Source organism: Petaurus breviceps, unplaced genomic scaffold (assembly GCF_028583685.1).
Source record: "Petaurus breviceps papuanus isolate PSGF00001 unplaced genomic scaffold, PetGlider_PUasm1.0 229, whole genome shotgun sequence".
NCBI lineage: Eukaryota > Metazoa > Chordata > Mammalia > Diprotodontia > Petauridae > Petaurus > Petaurus breviceps.
The window spans coordinates 18,030,231-18,056,680 of NW_027185903.1; the positions used below are offsets into that span (position 1 = coordinate 18,030,231).

At 36.6% G+C, this 26,450-nt stretch overlaps 1 protein-coding gene across 2 annotated transcripts in view; it reads right to left on the reverse strand.

Annotated features, from left to right (window-relative positions):
* The window catches only part of AP3B1 (adaptor related protein complex 3 subunit beta 1), a 357,386-nt gene that overhangs the window by 325,997 nt on the left and 4,939 nt on the right, over positions 1–26,450 (reverse strand). The window lies entirely within an intron of this gene.

Genomic DNA, 26,450 nt, shown 5'->3' on the forward strand with positions numbered 1-26,450 from the left:
CCAAGTCTATCACCTATCTGCCAAGATTTTACCATTGTTTCAATTTAATTCTGAACTTAAACAACAAAATGGGTATTTTTTTAATTTATTTTTTCTTGCCAGAATTTATTTATTTTTAGTTTTCAACATTCATTTCCATAATATTTTGAGTTCCAAATTTTCTCCCCAACTCTCCCTGATCTGCCACCCCAAGATGGCGTGCATTCTTATTACCCCTTCCCCCAGTCTGTCCTCCCTTCCCTCTTATCCCCTATCCCTTATTTTATTGTAGGGGAAGATAATTTCTATACCCCACTGCCTGTATATCTTATTACCCAGCTGCATGTAAAGACATTTTTTTTACATTTGCTTTAAAAAACTTCGAGTTCCATATTCTTTCCCTTCAGCCCTCCCCATTACCCCCATTAAGAAGACAAGCAAGTCAATACAGGTTATACATGTGTAGTTACACTAAACATTTCCATAAGAGTCATATTGTGAAAGACTAACCATATTTCCCTCCATCCTCTCCCACTCCCTACTTATTCTATTTTCTCCTTTGACCCTGTCCATTTTCAAAAGTGTTTGCTTCTGACTGCTGCCTCCCCCAATCTGCCTTCCCTTCTATTATCCCCTCCCTCTTATTCCCTTCCCTCCTACTTTCCTGTAGGGTAAGATACCCAATTGAGTGTGTACGTTATTCCCTCCTATATATATATATATATATATATATATATGTTACAAATACCATCTTTCCATGTAGGAATGTAAACAGTTCAACTTTAATAAAACCATTATGATTTCTCTTTCCTGTTTACTTTTTCATGCTTCTCTTCAGTCCTGTATTTGAAAGTCAGATTTTCTTTTCAGCTCTGGTCTTTTCAGCAAGAGTGCTTGAAAGTCCTCTATTTCATTGAATATCCTTTTTTCCCCTGAAGTATTATACTCAGTTTTGCTGGGTAGGTGATTTTGTTTAAATCCTACCTCCTTTGATATCCAGAATATCATATTCCAAGCCCTTCGATCCTTTAATATAGAAGCTGCTAGATCTTATGTTATCTTGATTGTGTTTCCACAATACTCAAATTGTTTCTTTCTATCTGCTTGCGATATTTTCTCCTTGACCTGAGAACTCTGGATTTGGCTACAACATTCCTAGTTTTCTTTTGGGGATCTTATTCAAGAGGCAATCAGTGGATTCAATTTCTAATTTACCCTCTGGTTCTAGAATAACAGGGAAGTTTTCCTTGATAACTTCTTTTATTTTTCCCTTGATAATTTCTTGAAAGATGATGTCTAGACTCTTTTTTGATCATGGTTTTCAGGGAGTTCAATAATTTTTAAATTATCACTCCTGGATTTGCTTTCCATGTCAATGTTTTTTCTATCGAGATATTTCACACTGCCTTCTATTTTTTCATTCTTTTGGTTCTGTTTTATAATTTCTCAATTTCTCATAAAGTCATTAACTTCCATTTGTTCCATTCTAATTTTTAAGGAATTATTTTCTTCAGTGAGCTTTTGGACCTCCTTTTCCATTTGGCCAATTCAGCTTTTTAAAGCATTCTTCTCCTCACTGGCTTTTTGGCCCTCTTTTTTGTCATTTGGGTTAGTCTATTTTTTTAAGGTGTTATTTTCTTCAGTATTTGGGGGGGGGGTCTCTTTTTAGCAAGTTGTTGCCTCCTTTTTCATGATTTTCTTGCATCACTCTCATTTTTCCTTTCACTTCTCTTACCTAATTTTCAAAATCTTTTTTGAGCTTCTCCATGGCCGGTAACAAATTCATGTTTTTCTTGGAGGCTTTGGATATAGGAGTTTTGACTCTGTTGTTTTCTGGTTGTATGTTTTAATCTTCTTTGTCACAAAAGTAAGATTCTATAGTCTTGATTTTTTCTACACTGTCCCAGGCAATTGCTTGACTTTTGAGCTCTTTGTCCAAGTAGGACTCTACTTTAAGAGTGGAGAGTACTCTGTCCCAATTTTCAGGGGTTTTTCGCAGCTGTAAAATTTTCAGTTCTTCTACTGTAGTATGATCAAAGAAGAGGTGTTTACTCCTCTCCTGGCCTGTGCTCTGGTCTGTGAGTGACCACAAGCACTCTTTTCTGCTCTGGAACTGTGAGGACTCCCACTCCACAGCCACCACAAGATCTGCCACATCAGCCCTCCTCCTCACCCCAGGACCGCCAACCAAGACCGGGATCCAGATGCAAGCAGAGCAAGGCAAGAGAATCTTGCCTCAACACCAGCAAAGAAATACCTACAATAGCCCTCTGATCAGTCACTTGATCCCTCCCACCATCTGTGGGCCTGGAGCTCTGGAAGCAGCCACTGCTGCTACTGTTGATCCTGCTGCTGCTGCCATCTCCACTGTCCCAGGGCTGGAGCCAGACTGTGCTCTTCTCTCGCCCAGGTGTGAAAGAGTTTCCCCACTGACCTTCTACTTTGTATTTGGCACTTGTGAGTTGAACAATCTGGAAACCACCACAGCTGCCAGTGATTCAGTCCCCTGAGGCCTGTTCTGGCCAAGTCTGTGATGGCACTGTACTGCACTCCACTCCCAGCCTGGTGCGATAGACCCTTCCTGTTGACCTTCTGGGCTTTCTTGGGCTAGAGATGGGCTTCACTCTGTGGGTTCCGTAACTCTAGAATTTGTTTAGAGTCATTTTTTGCAGAAATTTGGAGGGATTTGGGGGAAAGCTCAACAAGTCCCTGCTTTTTCTCCACCATCTTGGCTCCACAAGTTCAAAAAAAAAAAAGTATTTTCATACACACAAAACACCAAATAAGGATTCTATGTGAAATCACAAATCTCTATTTTATCACGTTTTTTTAAAAGTCTACAATAAATTCCACGTTAATTTCAAAATTATCCAGACTATGATTTCCTTCTGAACTTCTTTCTGATCTCTTCTGTGCATTTCAAAATGTTAAAATGGCCTTCTTTTTTGGCATTTTTATTCTTACCCAATCCCCAATCCCCTCCCCCAATTAAAAATCAAAACAATTAAAGAAAAAAGTCCTAGTAATAGTTAAGCAAAATAAATAAACAAATGAGTAAATCACAGTGGTCATTTCCAGAAAGGTAGGTCTTTATCTATACCTTTGAGACCATCAGCTCTCTATCTGGAGGTAAATAACATGCTTTATCTTATGTCCTATAGATATATGGCTGGTCATTTCACTGGTCAGGGATAGTAAGTCTTTCAAAATTGGTATTCTTTGTAATATTGTATAAATTGTTAAAGATCTGAGAGTGAATGGAGGTTTTGGTAGACCAAAAACAAGCTTAGGAGTTAAGAAGAGGTAGAGACAGAATGACAAGAGGTTGTGATCTGAGAAACTTTATTGTTTATAAATGTATACTGTATACAACTATATAATGCTGTATAAATATCCTGTTTCTGCTTACTTCACCCTGCATTAGTTCCTATTACCCAAATCTCTCTACAATTATCTCTTTCATTATTGCTTAGAGTACAATAATATTCCATTACATTCATATGCATCAATTTGTTCAGACCTTCCCCAAATGTCTAAGAGACAATCTAAGGCATATACTACCACCACCCAACCTGTCACCCCTTAGAACAAAGATTCTAGGTTTTTGCTTTCTCCCTCGCTCACCTACTTTCAGGATCAGAATGCTTTTGGGCTTGTGACTTTTTTTCTTATTATTATATATTTACATAATATATAATAGTCTTATTATTCCCTCACTTTACCCTGTGCATCTATCACCACTGGATGCATTTATGCATTTCTACAACAAACTCCATATGTGTATATGTGCAACTGCATGTGCATATGCACGTAGACAGGAGGTGGGGTAAAAGAGAAGTGGAGGGGGAAGGGGAGAGGAAAAGGGATCAATCCTCCTTGTTAAACCATATCAGAGTGAATACCTTTCTCCATGTGTGCATATTCCTCTCACAAGACATTTCAAGAAAAATTTCATCCCCTTCTTCCTCCTTTCTAAATTAGGGCATTCCTCCTTTTGTCTTCTTTTCTCTGTCCTCTCATAAAACCCTAAGAACTGAATCGATCCACCTACAGAAACTCACTTTTTTTTTAACTCCCTCAATACTCTTTGAAAACATTAAAATTCCAAAGGGAAACTTTATTCTCCCCCATAAGAATTTTAACATAATGTCATTATACACCAGTCCCTTCTAACTGCATAAATAAATCTACCTTTCTAGGTTTCTCTTTACTCTTATGTTTGCATTTAGAAATTCCTACTCAGCTTTAGTCTTTCCATCAGAAATGCCTGAAAGGCTTCTATTCCATTCAAGATCCACTGTTTCCTGTAGGATTATGCTCAGTTTTTCTGGTAAATTATTCCTAGTTGGAGCCTTCTGGAATATGACATTCAAGAATATCTTTTCTCTTTTTTTTTTTTTGGAGGGGGAAGGTAGGGCAATTGGGGTTAAGTGACTCACCCAAGGTCACACGGCTAGTTTTTTATGTTAAGTATCTGAGGCTGGATTTGAACTCAGGTCCTCCTAACTCCAGGGCCGGTGCTCTATTCACTTCACTACCTAGCTGCCCCAAGAATATCTTCTCATTTATAGGAAAAGCCCCACTAGTTAGCTAACAGGAACAAAAAGACTAACATAATCTTTACAGATGATGAGCTTACATTCTAATGTAGGAGGCAATAAGCATATAGAAGCATATATAGAATATATATCAAAAGAATAAATGTAAATACGTGCAAAGTAGTTAAATACATGGTAGTCTGGGAGGGCACTAGCAGTTAGACAGAATCAGAAAGTCAACCCTTTGCTAACCAAAGGAAACTTCCAACCTCATCAGTCAACTGAAATTGATCTGTCCAAAGTTACCAGTGATTTCTTAATTGCCAAAGGAGGCAATGCTTGACCTATGTCTTGAAAAAGAGAGGAGATGGAAGCAAATTTCAGGCATAAGGGATGGCAAGGGAGATGAGCAATGGAGTAATGTTAATAAAGATCAGAGAGAAGACCAATTAAGTTAGATCAAAGTTAGCAGGAAAAGGAGGAATATGTGAGACTAAAAATATTAGGCTGGGGCCATGTTGTTAAAGGGCTTTTAAAGCTCAACAGAGAAGTTTATATTTGGTCCTGGAGGCACTAAAGGCACTGGAGCTGACTTAAGAGTGGCATGGTCAGTTCTGTGCTTAAGGGAAATCAATTTGCCAACAATATGTAAGATGGACTAGACTAGGACTAAATTTAAGGCAAGAAAATCAATTAGAAGGTTGTTACAATACACTAGATGAGAAGTAGTTAAGAGCCTAACCTCAGGTAGTAGCAGTATGAATAGAAACAAGGGGCTAGCTAAAACATTTTGTTGTGGAGATACAAATGGCAAGACTAGCAACTGATTAGACACATAGGGTGAGGAAGGACAGAATCCAGAATATGCTGAGATCTGAGAGACAAGAAGCACGGTGGTACATTTAGGAGAAAACAGTTAAGTTTGGGAAAAGGCAATGGGGAGGGCGACAGAAGATGAGTTCAGTTTTAAACATTCTAATAACAATTAAACCTATAGAAGTTGATGAGGTCACCAAGAAACAGAGTATAGTAACAAAAGAAGACCTAGAACAGAGTTGTGGAGAATACCCATAGTTAAAGGATATGATATTCATAATGAGCCAGCAAAGAAGAAAAAAAAAAAGACTGATCAGACAAGTGGGAAAACCAGGAACATCAATGTCACAAAAAACCAAGAGAGAAGAGTTTCTAGAAGCAGAGCATAGTCAACAGTGACAGAGAGATCAAAAATGTTAAGTATTGAAAGGAAAAAAAACATCAGATTTAACAATTAAGAGATGGTCAATAAACTTTGGTCAGATCAGTTTCAGTTAGATGATGAAGTCAAAAGCCAAACTGCAAAGGACTAAGGAGTGACAATGAAGGAAGAAAAGGCAGTGATTGTAGACAGCTTTTTCTAGGAGTTTGTGTGAGAAAGAGGATAGAGATACAGGATGATAGCTTTAAAGAATGAGAAGTACTATTGAAGTTTTTAAGAATGGGGGTCGAGAAAAACTTGGGCATGTTTCAAAGCAGGAAAGAAGGAATTAATATATAGCCTGAAGACACAAAAGAGAGTAGCAACAGACTTTATGCACTAAAATGGGGAAAGTCATTTCTGACATTCCCAATTCGAATTTTGAAAGTAATTTCCATCAGAAGCATTGTTATATATGCACGATGAGACTGTGTAGTACTAATAGTACAAAATTATACTTGAAGTGCTACATATTTGGATTAAATAGGCTCTCTGACTCGCATATAATATCTTTAATATTATTTCTATGAGAAAATGCTTTCTAAGTTCTGACTTAGAAAAGAATTACAAACACCTTCTTAAGTTAGGAAATTTCTCTATTTGTGAATTAGGACAAATAAGAGTCAGAAAGTCAATCAAATGAACAACTTATTGAGGCCTATGTACTAAGCACTGTGCTAAGTGCTTTTTTACAAGTAGAGAGTAGTAGATAGAGAACTGGCCTCAGTCAGAATCAGGAACCTTAGTTCAAGTCCTGCTATCTGTTGGGGATGTAAGCCTGTGCAGGTCATTTAACCTCATGAACTGACAAATATGATTTTAAAATAAATAAAAATGAAGCATATCATTACTAAAGCTTCTCTCATTCTTTGGGCTCTCTCAAGCTCAAAAAGATATGCTATGACTCACATCACTTTTTTTCACTTCTAAAACTATTAACATAAAAATAATTTCTAAATAAGGGCAAGTAATAATTTTTTCCAGATATAAATTACCACTAGTATTAAAACCAGAAATTCTTATAATTTCAAGTGTATTTATGAAGATGGTCCTTAAAGGTACAAAGTGGAGTGGAAATGGCATAATCTGTTTATGTACTAAAAACTGAACTGGGTAACAATAAAACTTTGTCCCTTCTCCAGGAGTTATTACATCATTTACGGCGCAGTCTTGGGGAAAGGAATTTCATTTCTACACTTCAACATCCAATTACTGAGCTCTTACTATGTGCCAAACACTAGACTAAGCACTTAGGACACAAAGAAAAACCCAAACCAATCCCTGTCCTCAGATAATTTATGTTTTATGTATCGGATATCTATTCTACACTATCCCTTCATCTTCTCCATTAGAGGAGACAAGGCACTAGCATTCAGATATTAAGGTAGGCTGCATCTACATAAGCAAAATGAGAAAGAAAATGCTGTAAGTCTGCCTACACACACAGCAACAAATCTTATATTGAAAGGTAAAGCTGGATCTTCATCTAAAGCCAAAAGAATCAATATGCAACTAAGTTATTTACTGTTGTTAAAAAGCACTTGTGGTAGACTGGAAAGATTACTGAACTCAGAAGACATGAATTCAAGTTCAGGCTCTCCTCTTGCTGAGTCATGTGACCTTGAACAAGTGACTTGTCTTCTCTAAGGCTTAGTTTTTTCCTACTTCATAAAATTTAGAAAATTGAAAAATGATCTCTAAGGTCCCTGCCATTCCTACCACCCTATTTTATGTTTATTCTATTTAATAGTCTAATACACATATGTCCATTTATCATCAACACACTCTATAATAGTACTTATGCCTGCTTCTTAGGTCGACAATTATTTATTGCTGATATCAGTTAAATATAAACTGCACAAGTGTAAGAATTGTCTTGCTCTTTCATTTTGCCATCATATATAGTTGTATGAGTTGCTATTACATAAATTCAATAAAGATGAAACTATAAGTACCGAGTTTCATAGAAAAATCACTGTGGCCTACCTACTTCTACCAACCTCTGTTATATGGCAAGATAATAATAAATAAACGATAATCTGTACTAAAGATTGAAAATAATTTTAAAAATCCAAGACCCTGTCAAATTTGGCTTTGGCATACATCTTTTTTAAAAGAATCATATCTTCCCAATTTTGTAAGTTCTCTTTTTTAAAATTCGTTCTCATTCCCTGAGTAGATACCATTTTATACACTGGGAAGATCAGATCAGAAGTGAAAGAAGAAAGGAGACTCTGGCCTGATACTAAAAATTATCAATTGACTATTCCAAGAATATATCTTAACAGTTCTACAGAGAAATGCAAAGCAAAATACTAAAAAGAAAATAGAGCCTATCCCTCCTTAATTTATCATATGGGAAACTAATTTATCATATGCAGATATTTAAGTTCAGATTTATAAAAGAAAACTGTTGAGATCTAAATAAGTTATTACTAATTTTATTGTTCTCAGTAGTTAAAACATCTGTGATACACATTTCTACATAGTCAAAACACATTTTCCTTTCATTGACATCATTTTGATTGTATGTGGTTAGTATTATCTCATGTAGATTCATCAGCTCAACATTAATTAGTATTGCAGAAGAGTGCACTCCATCCAAACAATTCATCTTTGCTGGCTCACATGGCTCGTCAAAACTGGAATGCCACCATATTAACAGGCACAATGCCACAGTAACAGATGGATATAAATGCAGATATGCCAAAGAATCAGTTTATGCATCAAGTTTGAATATTAGGATTAGATTTCTCTCCAAGAAACTCATAAACTATGCAAGTTCTCCACAATTGTAGATAAGAGGACATGCCAACTTGGAGTTAATTTGTAGAATCTTTTTTTTTTTAACTTTCCATGGCTACAGAAAACAAGTTTTCAATCTGATGAATTTCGATTAGTTTTCTGCACAGGGATTTAGGGGAAACCAATATCATAATATCACCTCCACCACTGAACAATTTTTCCCCCAAAGGTGTTTGCACAATCTCAGCAAAAACACATTTTTAAAAAGTCACATAGCCTAGCCAAGTTTCCTGATGAATAAACCAGCAGGATGCAGAAGCCAGAGCCATATTTTTTTTAATCCCTAATAAATTACAAATGCATTTTGTTTGGCAAAAATAGAATCTAAAAATGCAAATTACTTAAGTATAAATGCTCATTTCAAATTTTGCCATCTGTTGAAAAAATACTCAGATACTTATCAATAACTTGTGTTTATCAAAAGATTTATTAACAAATGATAACATTTGCGTTTTTTTAAAACACCCTATAAAACAAAACTTTTGACAGTATTCACACATGAAAACTACTTCAGGTATGTGAAAGGGCACCATACTTCCAGCCTTGGAAACTAGTCTCCTAGTCTCCAAAGGAAAAAATTAAGATTCATTTGTTTTAAACCAATATCTCGTCCCTTGCATACAGCTGTACAATTAGAATATTAGCCAATGCTCACAGAAGGAAACAGAATGTAGCTAATTTATGAATAATGTTTTTGTTTTATACTCTTATTTCCAAGATTACATTTTCAGTAGTAGTAAGCTATGTGACCCTGGCTAATGCACTTAACTTCTCTATTCCTCATCTTTGTAAAATAAGGAAATCAGATTACCTGGTATCTCATGTTCCTTCTAGTTACAACACTCTACTGGTTATCTATGATTCAGAGGTCTAACTTGGAGTTTGTATCCTGACTTAAATAAAAATATATTCTTATCTCAAATAATATGTATTTCACAGGTCTTACCTTCCAAGCCAGATTCAGTAAACACTTTCATATGTGCTAAAGGTAGAAAATATCAAACAATTAATAGTAACAGCAGAAGCATAATTTATTAATTTGCTACTTTGTTCTTCCTAGCTTTTCCAGAGAGAGTTTGATATGGAGCTTAAACATTTCATGTGACTTTTTCTTCTTTCATTTAAAACAAAGTTCCAATGTTACAGACATTCTAACATAGTATATCATATATATCATCAAGTCAATGCTTTCTGAGATGATCAAAATTCAATTAAATGGCTTTTAGAATTCAGTCTTTTTTGAATTACCAGGATGCAACTAAAATCAAGTTAGATTCAAAGGTGGAAAAAAATCTCAGATTTTCTCCCTATCAACACATTTTCTGGTGCTTTCATAACTGAATTCAGAGAAGAAAAAGGGAGAACAGTACTTCTTTGTGACCTGTTCCAAAGCACCAGAATGGTTTCTTTCCAATCATGTGTCTTTTGACCTAGAGCTTTGACCCTTTCCACCTCTGTGTTTCTAACATGGTTGAGTTAGTTCTAATAATCAAAAGATATTTTTTACAAGCAATGCATACTGAAAAGATGATTATATTTTTATACTCTGTGGTCATACTTCAATCAATGTAGACAAATAAAAGAAAGAAACAACTCTGGCTCATTTTAAACAATTACCTTTCATCTGAATTTTTACTTTTCCTATATAAAAGCACAGGAGTAATTATTGCTAAGAGCCTTAAAATGCCTTAAAATGTAACATTATAAAAACAAGTCTACATTATTTTGGCATGGTCACTTTACACAACAAAATTGAATGCTATGTAATTTATTATAGCATTACAATGATTACATCAAGAACCAAGTTGGACCCCGAAGAAAAGAGAAAAAAATTAACCTTCTTTCCTTCTTTGCAAAGGTAAAAACTATACACATGAAAAAACTGTCTATACTTTCAGACTCAGCTGATAATAATAATTTTGTTAAGCTATTTCTTCCTCTTCTTTTTTTATTATGTATTACAAAGGCTGCTTCTCTAGGAAGGGTTTGGAGAGAGGGATATATTTGGAAGATAATGTAATGTAACAAAAAGGAATCAATAAAAATTTTTTCACTGTTTCCTCTCCCTCAACTGCATAAGGGCCAAATAAACCAAGAAGCTTAAATAATGTGTTTAGATCTGGAAAAAAAAAAAAAGACATGGAAGTGTTCAGCTGCCCACAGAGAACTCTCAACACAAGAATTTACAACTATTCTTATCACCTCGCTTTATCAAGGGGCAGTGAACAGAACACTGGATAGGCTGGTAGTCAGGAAGACCTCAGTTCAAATCCAGCCTCAGATTTTAGCTTGTGGGATCCTGGCCAAGTCACTTCACCCCATTTGTCTCAATTTCTAATCTGTAAAAGGAGCTAGAGAAGGAAATGACAAATCACTCCAGTATCTGGGCCAAGAAAACTCCAAGTGGGGTCATGCAGAGTCAGACACAACAAAAACAACAGAACAACAGTTTGTCAAATTTCAGGGTTCAGAGAAAAACATGAATCCCTAATTCTTTTGATTACAAAAAGCAAATGAATGTTTTCCTATACTCTAGAAGGGTTATGAGATTGGGCCAAAATAGCATTAATGCAATTTGAACACTTTAATAGACATTAGAGAGGAGATAAATTGTCAATTCTTGTCTTCTATGCCAAGAGAAAATAGAGGACAATGCCACCTTAATGTCCTGAGGGCACTGCAGACTCAACAGGCCTAAAATTCCTCCTCTGAACTTCCCCATTCCTAGAATGGGAATTAATTAATAAACATTTATTAAGCACCTACTATGTGCTGCACTGAGACAAGTTTGAGGGATACAAAAGAATTTGTAAAAGTCTTAGTCCTCAAAGAGCTTACAATCCAATGAGAGAGACAACAGGCAAGCAAATATATAAAAAGCAAGCTATATACAGGATAAATAGGATTAACAGAAGAAAGGCACTAGAATTAAAAGGGGTGAGGGAAGACTGCCTATAGAAGGTGGGGTTTTGGAAGACAGTCACAGAAAATGGAACAGTTGTGCATGGAACAGCCAAGAAGCCACTGTCACTGAGTCTAATCAGGTTGGAAAGGTAGGAAGGCACGAGGTTATGAAGGGTTCTGAATGCCAAATGGAACATTTTTAATTTGATCCTCTGGAGTTTACTGCATGCGGGTATGAGAAGAGGAGGTAACATGACTGGGCCTGCCCTTAGGGAAATTACTTTAGAGGTTGAATGGAGGACAGGCTGTAGTGGGAAGAAGGCTGGAGGCAGGCAAACCCACCAACAGGTTAATGCAATAATCCAGACAATGAGTGATGAGGGATCTGCTCTAGAGTGGGAGCAGTGTCAGAGGAGAGACTGGGGCATATTTGACAGGTGTTGCAAAGGTGAAATCGACAGACCTTAGCAACAATGTGAATATAAGGAGGTGAGAAATAGTGAAGAGTTGAGGATGACTCCTAGATTATAAGCCTGAGGGACTGGGAGGATGGTGTTGCTCAGTACAATAACAGGGAAGGTAGGAAGGGTTCAGAGTTTAGGGGAAAAGATAATGAGTTCTGTTTTCGACATATTGAGTTTAAGGAAGACATCTGGTTCAAATGTCTGAAAGGCAGCTAGACGTGTGAGACTGGAGGCCAGTAGAGAATTTGGGGAAAGATATGTGGATCTGAGAATCATTAGCACAGAGATGGAAATTAAATTGATGGGAGCGGATAAGATGGCCAAGTGAAGGTTAGAGGGTTTGATATGGATGAGGATCCAGCAAAGGACAGAGAAGGTGTGGTCAGTGAGGCAGGAAGAGAACCAGGAGAAAGTGGTGTCCTGCCACCTAGAGAGAAGAGAATATCAAGGAGAAAGTGATGAGCAGTGTCAAAGACTGCAAGGTGAACAAGGATTCAGAAAAGGCCACTGGATTTGACAACTAAGAGACCATTAATAACTTCAGGGAAATTAGTTTTGGTGGAATGATAAGGTTGGAAACCAGACTGTAAAAGTTTATGAAGAGAGTGGGAGAGACAAAGTGGAGATACCTGGAGTAGATGGCCTTTTTGAGGAGTGTATCTACAAAGGGCAGAAAAGACATAGGACAATCGTTAGTAGGAATGGAAGATCAAGTGAGGATTTTTTTGACAATAAGTGAGAAACAGATACATTTGTAGACAGTAAGTGGGCCAGTAGATAGGGAAAGATTGAAAATAAGTAAAACAGTGGGGATGGCAGAGGTACCAATCTGTTGGAGGAGACAGGATGGAATGGGATCACTTGCATAAGTATTAGGGTTATAGCCTTGGTAAGGTATAAGGACACTTCACATCAGATGGGTAAAGGAACAGAGAGTAGCAAAAGGCACCCGAATGACGGGAGATGAGGAAGGGAGGAGGGGCTGAGACAAGGATCTCTCTAGGAGAGTGGTGGCAAGAGAAACCATGGGAGGTTTGAGAAGAGATGCAAAGAATTGGAAAAGCTGCTATGGAAAATGGAATAGTGAGCTAATAAGGAAGGTATAATAGGATTGCCTAGCAGCAGTGAGGGCCCAGGTGAGGTTGTATAGCATAAATTTGATGAAGACATGGTCAGAACAGTTATGTGTTTTCTCCACCTTCATTCAGCAAAATTTGTACCACAAATGGTGGGGGTGATCAAAGACTGAGGCTTGAATGGGTATAACTAGTGATATGTTAAGGGGGCTAGGATTTAAGAGAAGCAGACATTGTAGAGTTTAATTGGTTCACCAAACAGTCAAGATGGGGAGAAGAGGAAAGAGGGGTTACTGCAGGGGAGATGGCCAGGGATGGAACTGAGGGGTTAAGGTACTGGATGTCATAGGGCAGAAGAAGAGCAGAGTTTTTGTAAAGGAAGGCAGTAGAAGAGGACGAAAGCCAAAAGATTGTGGTCAGAAAATTGAAATTTCAAAATCATTGAACTATGTGGTAGAATATTTGTGGATGACAGCAAGAGGAGCCATCATCCTTCCCAAGTTCACAACCTAGGCATTGTTCTTGGCTCCTCCCTCTCCCTCATTTTGGCTCCTCCCTCAAGCTCATTAACTGTCCTGCCTTCCCCATCCAATCAGTTGCCAAGTCTTGTCAATTCTACCTCCAAATCTCTCACACACTTGCCCTTATCTTCACTCCCACAGCCTTTGATTCTAGCCTTCATCAACTTTCATCTGAACTACTGCACAAGTCTCTTAGTCTCTGATGCAGTCTTTCTTCTTTCCCATTCATGCAGCCGCAACACTGATATTCCTATTAATATGTCAACCCCACCCCTCAATCATTAACAGTTCTTTATTATCTCAATCACAGCATTTCTCAGACCCCTAAAATCTAGCATCTATTTCCCAGTCTTATTTCATATCACTCTCATTCATACATTTTCCATTCCAGTCAAACCAGTATATTAGTTGTTCCCTTAAGCAATAATCCATTTCTCCAATATTTCTGCCATGTTTCAAGTGCTTACTCATGTCTAGGCTGTACTTCCTTCTCAAAGTCTGACCTCTAAAAATGCTTAACCTCCTTCAGGGCATAGTTCAGGTGCACCAATCTCCTCATTTGTTTTAATAGATTTTTTTTATTTTTTTGCTTTTTTGGAGGGCAATTGGGGTTAAGTGACTTGCCCAAGGTCACACAGCTAGTATTTGTGTTGTGTCTGAGGTCGGATTTGAACTCAGGTCCTCCTGACTCCAGGGCCAGTGCTCTATTCACTATGCCACCTAGCCACCCCTTAATAGATTTTTAATGATATGTTTTCTTTGTAGATTATCTAGATTTCCTTCTTCATTTTCCTACTTTAAATGCCTGCCTTAGCACAGGCATTATGCTACGTACTGGACATATAAAGAATTGAAAAAAACAATTCCTGCTTTTAAAGACCTCACAGTCTAATGGAATATGACATTAATGGCACTTAATATTAACTGTAAACACTTAATAAATGCTGCTTCATTCATGTTTTGTCCTCTAATGAGAGGAGTCAGTCAACTAGCATTTATGAAACACCTACAATGTGCCAAGTACCATGCTAATGTCTAGAGAAACAAAGAACCTCCAAAAAAAAAATCCTGCTCTCAAGAAGTCCACAATCTAGTGGGAAAGAGAACATACAAACAAAAACATACAGGACAAATTGGGGGTTGTATAGGAGGGAAGGTACTAAGGTTAAAGAGAATCAGAAAAAGTTTCTTTCAGAAGATAGGTCTTTAATCAACCCATAAACATTTATTAAGAGCCTACTATCTGCCAGGCACAGTACTAACCACTAGAAATACAAAGAAAAGTAAAACAAAGTCCCCACTCTCAAGGAGTTCATGATCTAATGAAGTAGATAAACATGCAAACAGCTATGTGTAAACAAGCTATTATACAGGATAAATTGGAAATAATCAACAGTAGGCATCAGAATTAAGAGGGATGGGAAAAGCTTCCTGTAGAAGGGTAAGATTTTAGTTAGGACTTGAAGCACAAAAGGCAGAAATGAGAAGAGAAAAGATTCTAGTCAAGGGGAACAGTCAGTAAAAATACCACAGTCAAGTGTCATCGTGTTTGTGTGTGTGTGTGTGTGTGTGTGTTTAACAGCAAGAAGGGCAATGATGCTGGATCCCAAAGTCCATGTAAGTATATAAGGCATAAGATGACTAGAAATATGAAGAGAAGGCCAACTTATGAAGGGCACTGAATATCAAACAGAGAACTTCATATTTGATCCTAGAAGAAACAGGAGCCACTGGAATTTATTGAGCAGGAGAATGATATGGTCAGGCCTACATTTTAGAAAATCACTCTGACAGCTGAGATGGAGAATGGACCAAAGGAGGGGGAAGGCTGTGGCAGGGAAATCAACCAGCAGGCTATTAAATAGTCCAAGTATGAAGTGATATGGGACTGCACCAGAGTGGTGTTAGCAACAGAGGAGAGAAAAGAGTATATGCAAAAGACGTTACAAAGGAAAAATCAACAGGCCTTATCAACAGACTGGATATGGGCTGTGAAAGATAGTAAAGAGTCATGACAAAAAGATTACTAGTCTGGGTGACTGGGAAGATGGTGGTCTCTCAACAGTAAAAGAGAATGTTGGAAGGGGGGAGCATTTAGGGAGAAAAAATAATGAAGTCAGTTTGGGACATGTTGAATATAAGCTGTCTAGCTGAGACTTGAAAGAAGCCAGGGAAGGTAGAAGGAAGAGATGAGGAAGGAAAACATTCAAGCCATAGGAGGCAGTCAGTGAAAATGCTTATAACTGGGAGATATAGAATCCTGTATGAAGAACAGCAAAGAGGCCAGTGTCACTAGATCAAAGAATACCAAGTTCAACTTTAGACATATTGAGTTTAAGATGTTTTCAAGACATCTAGTTCCAGGTGTCTAAGAAGCAGTTAGAGACAGAAGACTAAAGATCAGAAAGAGACAGGACTGGACATGGAGACCTAATAGTGACAACATGATGACAACTGGAACCTTGGGAGTTGATGAGATCATCTAGTGAGACAGTATAGAGAGAGAAGAGAAGGCCCAGGACAGTGCCTTAGGGGACCAAGGCTTTCCATTTTTTCTTTATACATCCAATACACCTAGGGTCTAACACTTACCTGATACATACAGTGCCTTGAACCTCATAGATATTTAATAAATATCTAATTGAATTGAAAGCTCCAAAGTTGATTTATTTTTCATTTTGACTCCTCTCACAGAGCTCTCTGCTACAAGTGCTTCAAGGACAATAGTTCTTCTCCTCCAACTCTGTCTCTACCATCTATAAATTCAGTTAACTTTAAACAGGAACCTCCTTGATATCTAGCAATATCTTCATTCATTTGGTATTGATTTCTTTTAGTATTCATCCACAGCAGTTGTTTGAAATTTTCCATATTCTTCTAAGTTCCAATTCAAATTTCCTTCAAAGGTTAAAGCATTTTGCTCATTCACCATTTTTTCTCTTACTCCCTATTCTCTACTTTGTATTATGCTTACTTGAAAACATTATATGCCCCAACAGCAAATATAAATTCCTTGAAGATATAGATTGTTTTTTAAAATCTTTTTAATTTTTATATCCCTAACAACTAGCACAATAAACATGGTAAGAACTTAATTAACAGTGCAGTTGTTGAACTGCGGACAGAAAAATAAGCTGCATTTAAATAATTCTATTATTTTCAAAGCACTTCTCTCAAAACAATCCTATAAGGTAAGCTGTGCATCACCTCCATTTTAATGATTAGGAAACTGAAGCTGAAATCTTCTGAAGGTCACAAAGCTAGTAAATGACAAGGGCCATTAGAACCTATGTCATCTTATTTCAATTCTACTTTTTCCATGCATAACACAACTCTGGGCTTTAACCTTATCACCATCAGATTGGCAAAAACAAAGATCATAAATGCTGGGAAGGCTGTGGAAAGATAGTGAGTCATTTGTCAAACTTCTGAACAATAATTTTGAACTATCCCTTTCACATCATGATTTTCTCCATCGTGGTTTTGATACACTGTGGGTTGGCACAAGAAATTAAATGGGAATTCTGGGGGAGTTTTGCAGAAGCCACAGGCAACACACAAAGCCCAGCAGATGACACAGAAAAAGTTTATAAACTCAGAAATGCATAAAATCTATGTACAGTATTATATAATATCAACCCAAATTTTACAATAAAGTACTATAAATACCCCCATAAAAGAAAAAGGAAAAATTCACACTTCTTCTCTGGTAAGAAACCAAAAAATTTTACACAGATTTTCCAGACAGCAAGGGTGCCACACCCCTAACCTCCACAATGTGGAAGGGATAACTATATAAAAGTCACTAACAGTACATCTCTTTGATCCAGTAAACTACTCTGAACGTATCATAATCCCCAAGGAAGTCAAAGACAGAGGGAAAGATTCCATATATACACAGTAGAGAACTAGAGGTACATAATTAAAGAAATATTTTTTTCTGGAAACAAAGTAGGTGATCAATGCCTGGGCACCGATTAAACAAATTGTTGTATATTAATATAATGGAATACTATTTTATAAGAAAGAGTGATGATGGAACACTCAGATAAATTTGAGAAGGGTTAACTGAATTGATGCAGAGCAAGACAAGCAGAAACAAGAGAACAATTAAAACAACAATGTAAATAGAAACAATATTCAAATATTTCAGGCCTCTAATCAATGCAGGTACCAATCTTGACTCCAGAGTGACAGTGAAATATACTTTCCCCCTCCTCCCATAACATGAAATAAAGTATTCATAAGCAGATATGCATTGGTTTATTTTGCTCATCTACAATTCTTTGTTACAAGGGAGGGTCTTAATAGTTTTGGAGGACTTGTCACTGGGAAAAGATTTTTTTAAAAAGCATCAACAAAACATTTATTTACTTTCAGTTTTATTGATGCCTTTGTTTTCACATGTCCTCTCCAAAAATGCCCCCTTACTTGCAGAAGGCTCACAAACAAGCCTTCCCTTAAAAGGGAGGAAAAAAAAAGTTATACAAAACTAAACATGTATCTGTTCCATACCCAATCTTCTACCTCTCCAAATAATAAAAATTTAAAAAGAGGGTGATGTATTTCCTTCTCCCTAGGACAAGACAAGTTATTATAATTACATCATATTTAGTTTAATTTTATTGTTCTTTTAATTTATACTATTGTAGTCATTACAAATAGTGGTTTCCTGGCTTTACTTACTTCACTCTGCATCAGTTCAGACAAGCTTCCCATCTTTTTCTGAATTCCTCATACTCTTCATTTGTCTTATTTTTAAAATAAAAATAAATCTTTTTTTAAAATTTAGAAGGATGGGGGCGGCCAGGTAGCACAGCGAGTAAGAGTACCAGCTCCAGTGTTGAGAAGACCTGGAGATCGAATCCCGGGCTCAGACACTTAGCACCCACCCAGAAACACCTGGCTGTGTAACCTTGAGCAAGTTACTTAACCCCAATTGCTTAGGGGCAGCCAGGTGGCTCAGCGAGTGAGAGTACCGGCTCCAGTGTCGGGATGACCTAGATCAAATCTGGGCTCAGATACTCAGCACCACACCCAGAAATAACTGGCCGTGTAACCTTGAGCAAATTACTTAACCCCTATTGCTTTAAAAAAAAAATTAGAAGGATGTATTACTGGTTCATTGTCTCTATCTGTACCCTGAAATCTACCATTCAGACTCCTGTTCTGGGTTCCATAAACCATACAGCTGTAGCTAGGGTAACCGTTAGTGTTCCCCCTCGTGTCTTCCTCAACAGAAATTCATCCAAATTTCCTCTCACTTCAGCAGATGGAAATTTGTGAATTTGCCCAGTCCCAATGATGTGGATAGGAAATTATGAATGGAAGAAAAGTTCAACAATGTTTGGACTGCTCCCGAAGAAAGGGAAGAGGGCTTGATTTCCAATAAGGAAGCTAAGTCCAGAACATTACATACACTGTCAAATTTAGTTAATTATTTGGTTAGTTTTGCTGAACTTTTTTTTTCTCTTCTTTTATATTCTCTAATATAAGAGAAAGATCCCAGGGTAAGGGGAAAAGATTGATATATTTGGAACAAAAAGTCAAGCAAAAACAAAATACACCAACAAAAATGTTTTAAGTTTTTTAAATGGCTATTCATTGATTGGTGCCACTATCTTACTCCATAGAAAAAGGAGCCTAGGTCCCCAAAATGCACCTGACATCAAGGGCAAGTATGGAAAAATAAAGGTACAGAGATACATATAGGTTGGTGGTCCCACAATGAGCAGAAGATAAATGAAATAGTCTAGATTCAGTCTCAGTACCCAACTTTTGATACCAAATTCATTCAATGGTACAATGCCTTCTTCGTGAGCTATAGGATGTCTAAGAATGGAGATCCTAAGGAAAAGATCCTATAAAAAAGGGAGACGTTATATGGGAAAGAGATATATGGGAGAGATCATAGCCTGAGCTATGATCTGTAAAATAAGATAATCACAGGAATACAAATTGTTGACTTCTTATAAGCACATTAACTCTTTCAGTCTATCACACAAATCAATAGTATGCTGAATAGCTTTTCACTGAACATAAAAATAACACTAATAACAGCATTATCATATAGTGATTTAAGTTTTGAACAGTGTTTTACATATTAACTCATTTAATCCTCATTATCAAATCAGTATTTTTCATCATGCCTCTTTTGGAAGTGACCTTAGGTTCTTTAAAGTTATGCCAGTATGATAGATCCAACCAATCTGGAAAGGCTTTAATTATGGGTCAAATAATGACTTTTTCTACTACAAAAACTCTTGAAAATCTGATAAGTAACAGTGTAACAACAGTGGTAGTGTTCCTCACACTGACAAAATTACTTAGCCCTTAATTATTGAAGTATTATTCATAATTATAATATACTAAATAAATGTTACATAAAATGCAAGAAAATCATTTCTTTCTTGATTATTCTTCGCTGAGCTCTCAGCTTTAAATTTTGATTTTGAATTGCAGGCAATTTGTTTTTCTTAACAGTTCATTTGTATTCACAAGTGTGATACTGTCAAATTATTTTAATACACTTGTTATTCTGTGAGGGTTTATGACTTCTCATGCAGTAAAAAGAGTATTTCATCCAACCATCTGTCTCCTTTTTTTGTTTCTAACATTCAGTTTTGGTAATGTTGATCTAAACATTTTTTAACAATATAATATCTCATATTTTGAAGCCTAACAAAAAGGCCAGAAGTTTGTTACCCAGTCTTTTTCTCACAGAATTTTAATTAATCTGATATCTATAAGAATATGCTTATTACAATGAAAAAAGTATTTTATAACTTATTTATACTAACAAAAATTATCAGTTAGTAGTTCTTCTAAATACCAAAATTTTTAAGTCCACAAATATTTTTTACCAAATCTTCTCTGTGCAAAACATATACAATAAATAATTACTTTCATGATATCATTCTCTCTCATTGCCCCCTCCCACCTACATGCTGATCACTTCTTTTCAGTCTCCTTTGTCAGATTCACCATCCATATCTCACTCCCTTAACTGTGGGCTTTGTCCTAGGGTAAGTCATGCCTGACTCTTTGTGACCCCATGGATCATGTATATAGCAAGCCAGACCCTTCTTATCTTCCACTATCTGCCAAAGTCTTTCCAAGTTTATGTTCATTGATTACACGACATACTATCTATCCAACTCATCCTCTACCATCCCCTTTTCCTTTTGCCTTCAATCTTTCCCAACATAAGGGTCTTTTCCAATGAGTCTTGTCTTCTTGTTCTGCAGCCAAAGTATTTAAGCTTCAGTATTTGACTTTCCAGTGAATAATCTGAGTTAATTTCTTTAAGCATTGACTTACTTTGATTTCTTTACTGTCCAAGGGACTCTCAAAAGTCTTCCAAGCACGTAATTTCTAAAATGTCAATTCTGTGGCACTCAGCCTTCCTTAGTCCAACTCTCAGTCATACATTGCTACTGGAAAAACCATAGCTTTGACTACATGAACCTTTGTCAACAAGGTGGTATCTCTGCATTTTAGTATGCTGTCCAAATTTGCTATAGCTTTCCTTGCAAGGAGCAAATGTCTTTTAATTTCATGGCTACAGCTGCTATCTACAGTGATCTTTGAACCCTAGAATATCAAATATGACACTGCTTTCATTTTTCTTCCTCTATTTGCCAGGAAATGAAGGGACCAGTTGCCAAGATCTTAGTTTTTTTAATGTTAAGCTTCAAGCCAGCTTTGACACTCTCCTCTTTCACTTGTCCTGGATCCTTTTCTCCATCTACATTCTCTCAAGGCAGTGAGTTCATTAGATCCCATAATTTCAATTATCATCTCTATAAAGATGATTCCTAGATCTACATATTCAGGTTTCATCTCTCTCATAGAGCTCTTTATCAGCAAGTGACTAATGGAGAATTTTAACTGGATACAGATATCTAAAACTCAATTTATCCAAAACAAAGGTCATTTATTCTATCTCCCTCAATTCCACAGTTATTTCAAAATTTCCTACTTCTGTCACAGGCACAGGCTTGTAATCTCCAAGCCACCACTGATTCTTCCTCTCCCTCACCCCACATATTTAAGTTGTCAATTTTCATTAATTTGACTTCTATGACATCTCTTGCATCCATGCCCTTATTTCTACATTTGTACATGGTCACCAACCTGTTTCAGGCCCATATCTTCTCACATCTGTAATAGGCCTAACTGGCCTACCTTAATCAACCAATAAACATTAAGTGCCTACTATGTGCCAAGCACTGTGCTAATCTCTGGAGTTCTCTTCTCTCTATTCCATCTTCCACACATATGCAAAAATGATTTTCCACAAGTCTGAAAATGTCACTCCCCTGGTCAATAAACTCCAGTGGCTCCCTGTTACAACTTAGCTCCAACCCACCTTTCCAATCTTTCCAATGACCCCCTCCTAAACTCTAAAGTGTAAGACTAGCCTGCCTACCATACTTCACATAATGATACTTCATCTCTAATTTCCATACCTACAATTCACTCCCTCATCTCTACCTTTTAGAATTCTTCCTTGCTTTCTTGAGAGCTTAATTAAAATACCACCAAACCTTCCCCTCAAAATTACCTTTGTTATTTATTTTGTACCTGCTAATATATGTATACATATTGTCTCCCACAAGAGAAGGCAAGTTTCTTCAAGGCAGGGACTACTTTTGTTTTGACTGGAGAGGGTGGAGAGTGGAGAACTCCTTCAGAGCCTCTTTTAGGGAGGGCAGCCAGCTTATTTCCCACCTGGCTGCTCTCCTCTGGACTTCATCATGTCTCAGTGCCAAGTACCTTCCCTCTCCCTTCTCTCTATATGTTGTAGTCCCCCACTAGATTACAGGTTCTCACGAACAGCAACTGTCTTTTGCCTTTCTTAGAATTCCTAGTTTAGCACAGTATCTGTCACATAGTAAGCATTTAATAAATGTATATTGACAATCTTTTTTATCCCCATCACCATAATACCTGCCACATAGTAGATGCTTAATAAATGACTGTTAATTGAATAATGTAACCTTTTACTTTGTGTGTGAGGGAAGAACTAATATTTATCTAAAAGATTAAGGTACAGAAGGAAAATAAGCACATCAATGTTTTCAAGGACATGATCTGATATGAAGTACATCCAAATCCATGAGCTACTATAATATAACTCTATTGTACTTGAAATTGGCATTTTCCTATTAAACCAGCTATACTTTCCTTGGGCAAGTGGACTTTTACAAAGGTAAGCTTTATTTTATGCACAGGAAAAAGCAGATCAGAAAAATGACAGCTCAAGTTCCAATAACTACTGCTTTGTTTCTGTTCATCTCAGAGGATCACTGACTTTTTTCTTTATTATTGACTTATGAAGAACAAATTAGGGTCACTGAAAATGTCCAATTATTTCATGAACAGATAGAACTTTTCACAGCTTAAAATGAGAATGCAATCTGCATAAAATATATGAAGCTCCTTTTTCTTTAAGTTCACTGCTCACATACCATTATATATTGGAAATAATACTAGTCTTGAAGGAACTATAATCATGTGGACAAAAAAAAAGAACAATGAAACAAAACCTAACAACATGCAATTATAATAACCAATTTTAGCGCTGGAAAAGAGAAGAGGAAAATGAGACTTCTTTTTCTTAGGGAAGCTCAGGGTGCAAAATGCTGCATAATCTAACAGATATGGTCACAGATATGGGTAATTGATATGGGTATCACACAGATATGGGTAATTTCCTTTCTTGCAACCTGAAAATAACGTATAAAAACAAAAGGCATCAATAAAGTATTAACTTAAAATCTTAAAGTAAAGAGACTGATTTAAAACAGATTTAGAGTCAGGAGACCTGAGTGTGAATTCTGGCTCTAACATTTACGAGCTGTTTGACCATAAATATGTCCTTTAATCTATCTTGGCCTCAGTTTCCTCAGCTGTAAAATAAAAATAATTATACTTCATTGCCTACCTGAAGGAATGCTGTAAGAAAAGCACTTTTTTTAAGTGCTTTACATATATTTTAATAACTCAAGAATATGTGGTTTTGTCAACAAGAGCTCTCTCCATCAACAATGAATGAAACTCCTCTTTCACTTGATCTTCCAGAGTTTCTGTGGTCAAAAAATGTTTAAAGCTTAGTGATAAGCCTCTTTGAATATAGTCCTCATATGACAGACCTGTAGTCTCTCACAGGCTTGTGAAGAGCCTTTTCAAACCAGTCAGAGCTTGTATACCCCTGGCAAAGCCAGCTCACCACACTATGAGGAAATAGCAGAGGAGTTTGTAGTTTAAAAAAGTACAACATAAGTATTACTATCATTAATATATACATAAGGGTGGGATGGAAACAAGTCCCCCTCTCCACCTCCACTTTAGCTTGATTTCTTAACTGTATACCAAATAAGGTCTATTGCCTTCCCAGTACAAGACATAACAGAGCACTTCAAAAGACTTCAAAAATGGATAACTACTTGACACTTCTGGGGCATTAACATAGGGTAGAAATAATACTGCCCGCAGGAACCTAAAAAATCTTGTCAAAGATTACAAAAACTAAAGGGGTACATGTTGTGTTTTCCTCACTGTTACCCACTGGTGGTAAGGAATACTTACTGATCTGGGAACTAAAGTACTGGCTAAGAAGGTGGTACCTGAACATGAAATTTGGAGAGAGAGGAGAGAGAGGAGAGAGAGGGAGAGAGAGAGAGGGAGAGAGAGAGAGAGAGAGAGACAGAGAGAGAGAGAGAGAGAGAGAGAGAGAGACAGAGACAGAGACAGAGAGACAGAGAGACAGAGAGAGACAGAGAGAGAGACAGAGAGACAGAGACAGAGAGAGACACAGAGAGACAGAGAGAGAGACAGAGAGACAGAGAGAGAGAGACAGAGAGAGAGAGAGAGAGAGAGAGAGAGAGGATGAGTAAAATCCTCCATGGAAAATTTATGAAAGGTTATAATAGTATACTTAAATATTTCTCAAGAATCAACTAAAAAATTAGTTGAAATAATTAACAACTTCTGCAAAGTTGTAGGATATACAATAAGTCATTATTTCTATATATTACCAAGAAAGTCCAGGAGGAAGAAAGAAAGAGAGAAATTCCAGTTAAAATAACTGCAGACAACATAAAATACCTGAGTGTCTACCCGCCAAGACAAACCCAGGAAGTGTATGAACACAATGACAAAATACTTTAGGTACAAATAAAGTTAGATCTAAATAACTGGAGAAATATTCATTATCCGTGGGTAGGCCAAGCTAATATAATAAAAAATGACAATTCTATGTAAATTAATTTACTTATTCAATGCCATATCAATCAAATTACCAAAAAAATTATTTTACAGAGCTCGAAAAATAACAAAAGGTCAAGAATATCAGGGGAATCAATGAAATGTAAAGGAAGGTAGCTCTGCAGTACCAGATCTCAAACTACATTACAAAATAGTAATCATCAAAGCAATCTGGTACTGGCTAAGAAAAAGAGTAGTGGAGCAGTGAAATAGATTTGGTACAAGATACACAGTAGTAACTGACCGTAGTAATCCAGTGTCTGACAAATCCAAAGATCCAAGATTCTGGAACAAGAAATCACTATTTGAAAATTAGAAAGGCATTTAGCAGAAACTAGATATAGATCAACATCTCATACTGTATACCAAGATGAAGTCAAAATGGGTACGTGATTTAGACATAATGGGTGTTATAAGTAAATTAGGAGAGCATGGCATATTTTACCTGTTAGATCTATGGATAAGGGAAGAATTTATGACCAAACAACAGAGATCATTCTGGATCATTCTGACTACATCAAATAAAAAGGTTTTTGTATGAACAAAGCCAATGCAGGCAAGACTGCAAGGAAAGTAGGAAACTGCGGAAAACATTTTAACATCAAATTTCTCTGATAAGGACCTCATTTCTCAAATGTATAGATTTTATAAATTTATAAGAATGAGTCATTCCTCAACTGATAAATGGTCAAGAGATATGAACAGGCAGTTTTCAGACAAAGTAATCAAAGCTATCTAAAGACATGAAAAAATTCTCTAGATCACTATTGATTACAGAAATGCAAATTAAAACAACTCTGGGGTACCACCTCACAGCCATTAGATTCCTAATATTACAGGAAAGGAAAATGACAAATGTTGGAGGGGGGTGTGGAAAAATAAGGTTACTAAAGTAATGTTGGTGGAACTGTGAACTGATCCAACCATTCTGGAGAGCAACTTGGAACTATTACCAAAGGGCTACAAAATCATGCCTATCCTTTGATCAAGTAATACCACTACTAGGTCTACACCCCAAAGAAATCAAAGAAAAAAGAAAAGGACCTACATGTATACAACAATAGTTATGGCAGCCCTTTTAGTAGTGAAAAAAAAAATGGAAACACTGGGGATGCCCATCAGCTGGGGAATGACTGAACAACTGTGGTATATGACTGTGATGGAATACTATGATAGTAATACTAAGAAATGATTAGCAGGATGCTTTCAAAAAAAACCTGGGAAGATTTACATGTAGTGACACAAAGTGAAATGAGCAGAACCAAGGGAACGCTGTACACACTAATAGCAATATTGTACAATGATCAACTGTGAATTACTTAGCCATTCTCAGCAATAAAATTATCTAAAAAAAATTCCAAAAAACTTATGATGAAAAATGCTATCCACCTCCCGAGAAAGAATTAATGGGAGTTTAAATGCATATTGAAGCATACTTTTTTACTTACTAGGTTTTTTGATCTGTTTTATTTTACAACATAGCTAAAGTGGAAATATTTTACATGATTGCACATGACTGCAAATTGCTTACCTTTTCAAGGAGGGATGAAGGGTCAAAGGGAGGGAGAGAATTGGGAGCTCAAAAATTGTTTTAAAACAAATGTTAAAATGTTACAAGTATCTGAGAAAGTAAGAGGAAAAAAAAGAAAATTTGT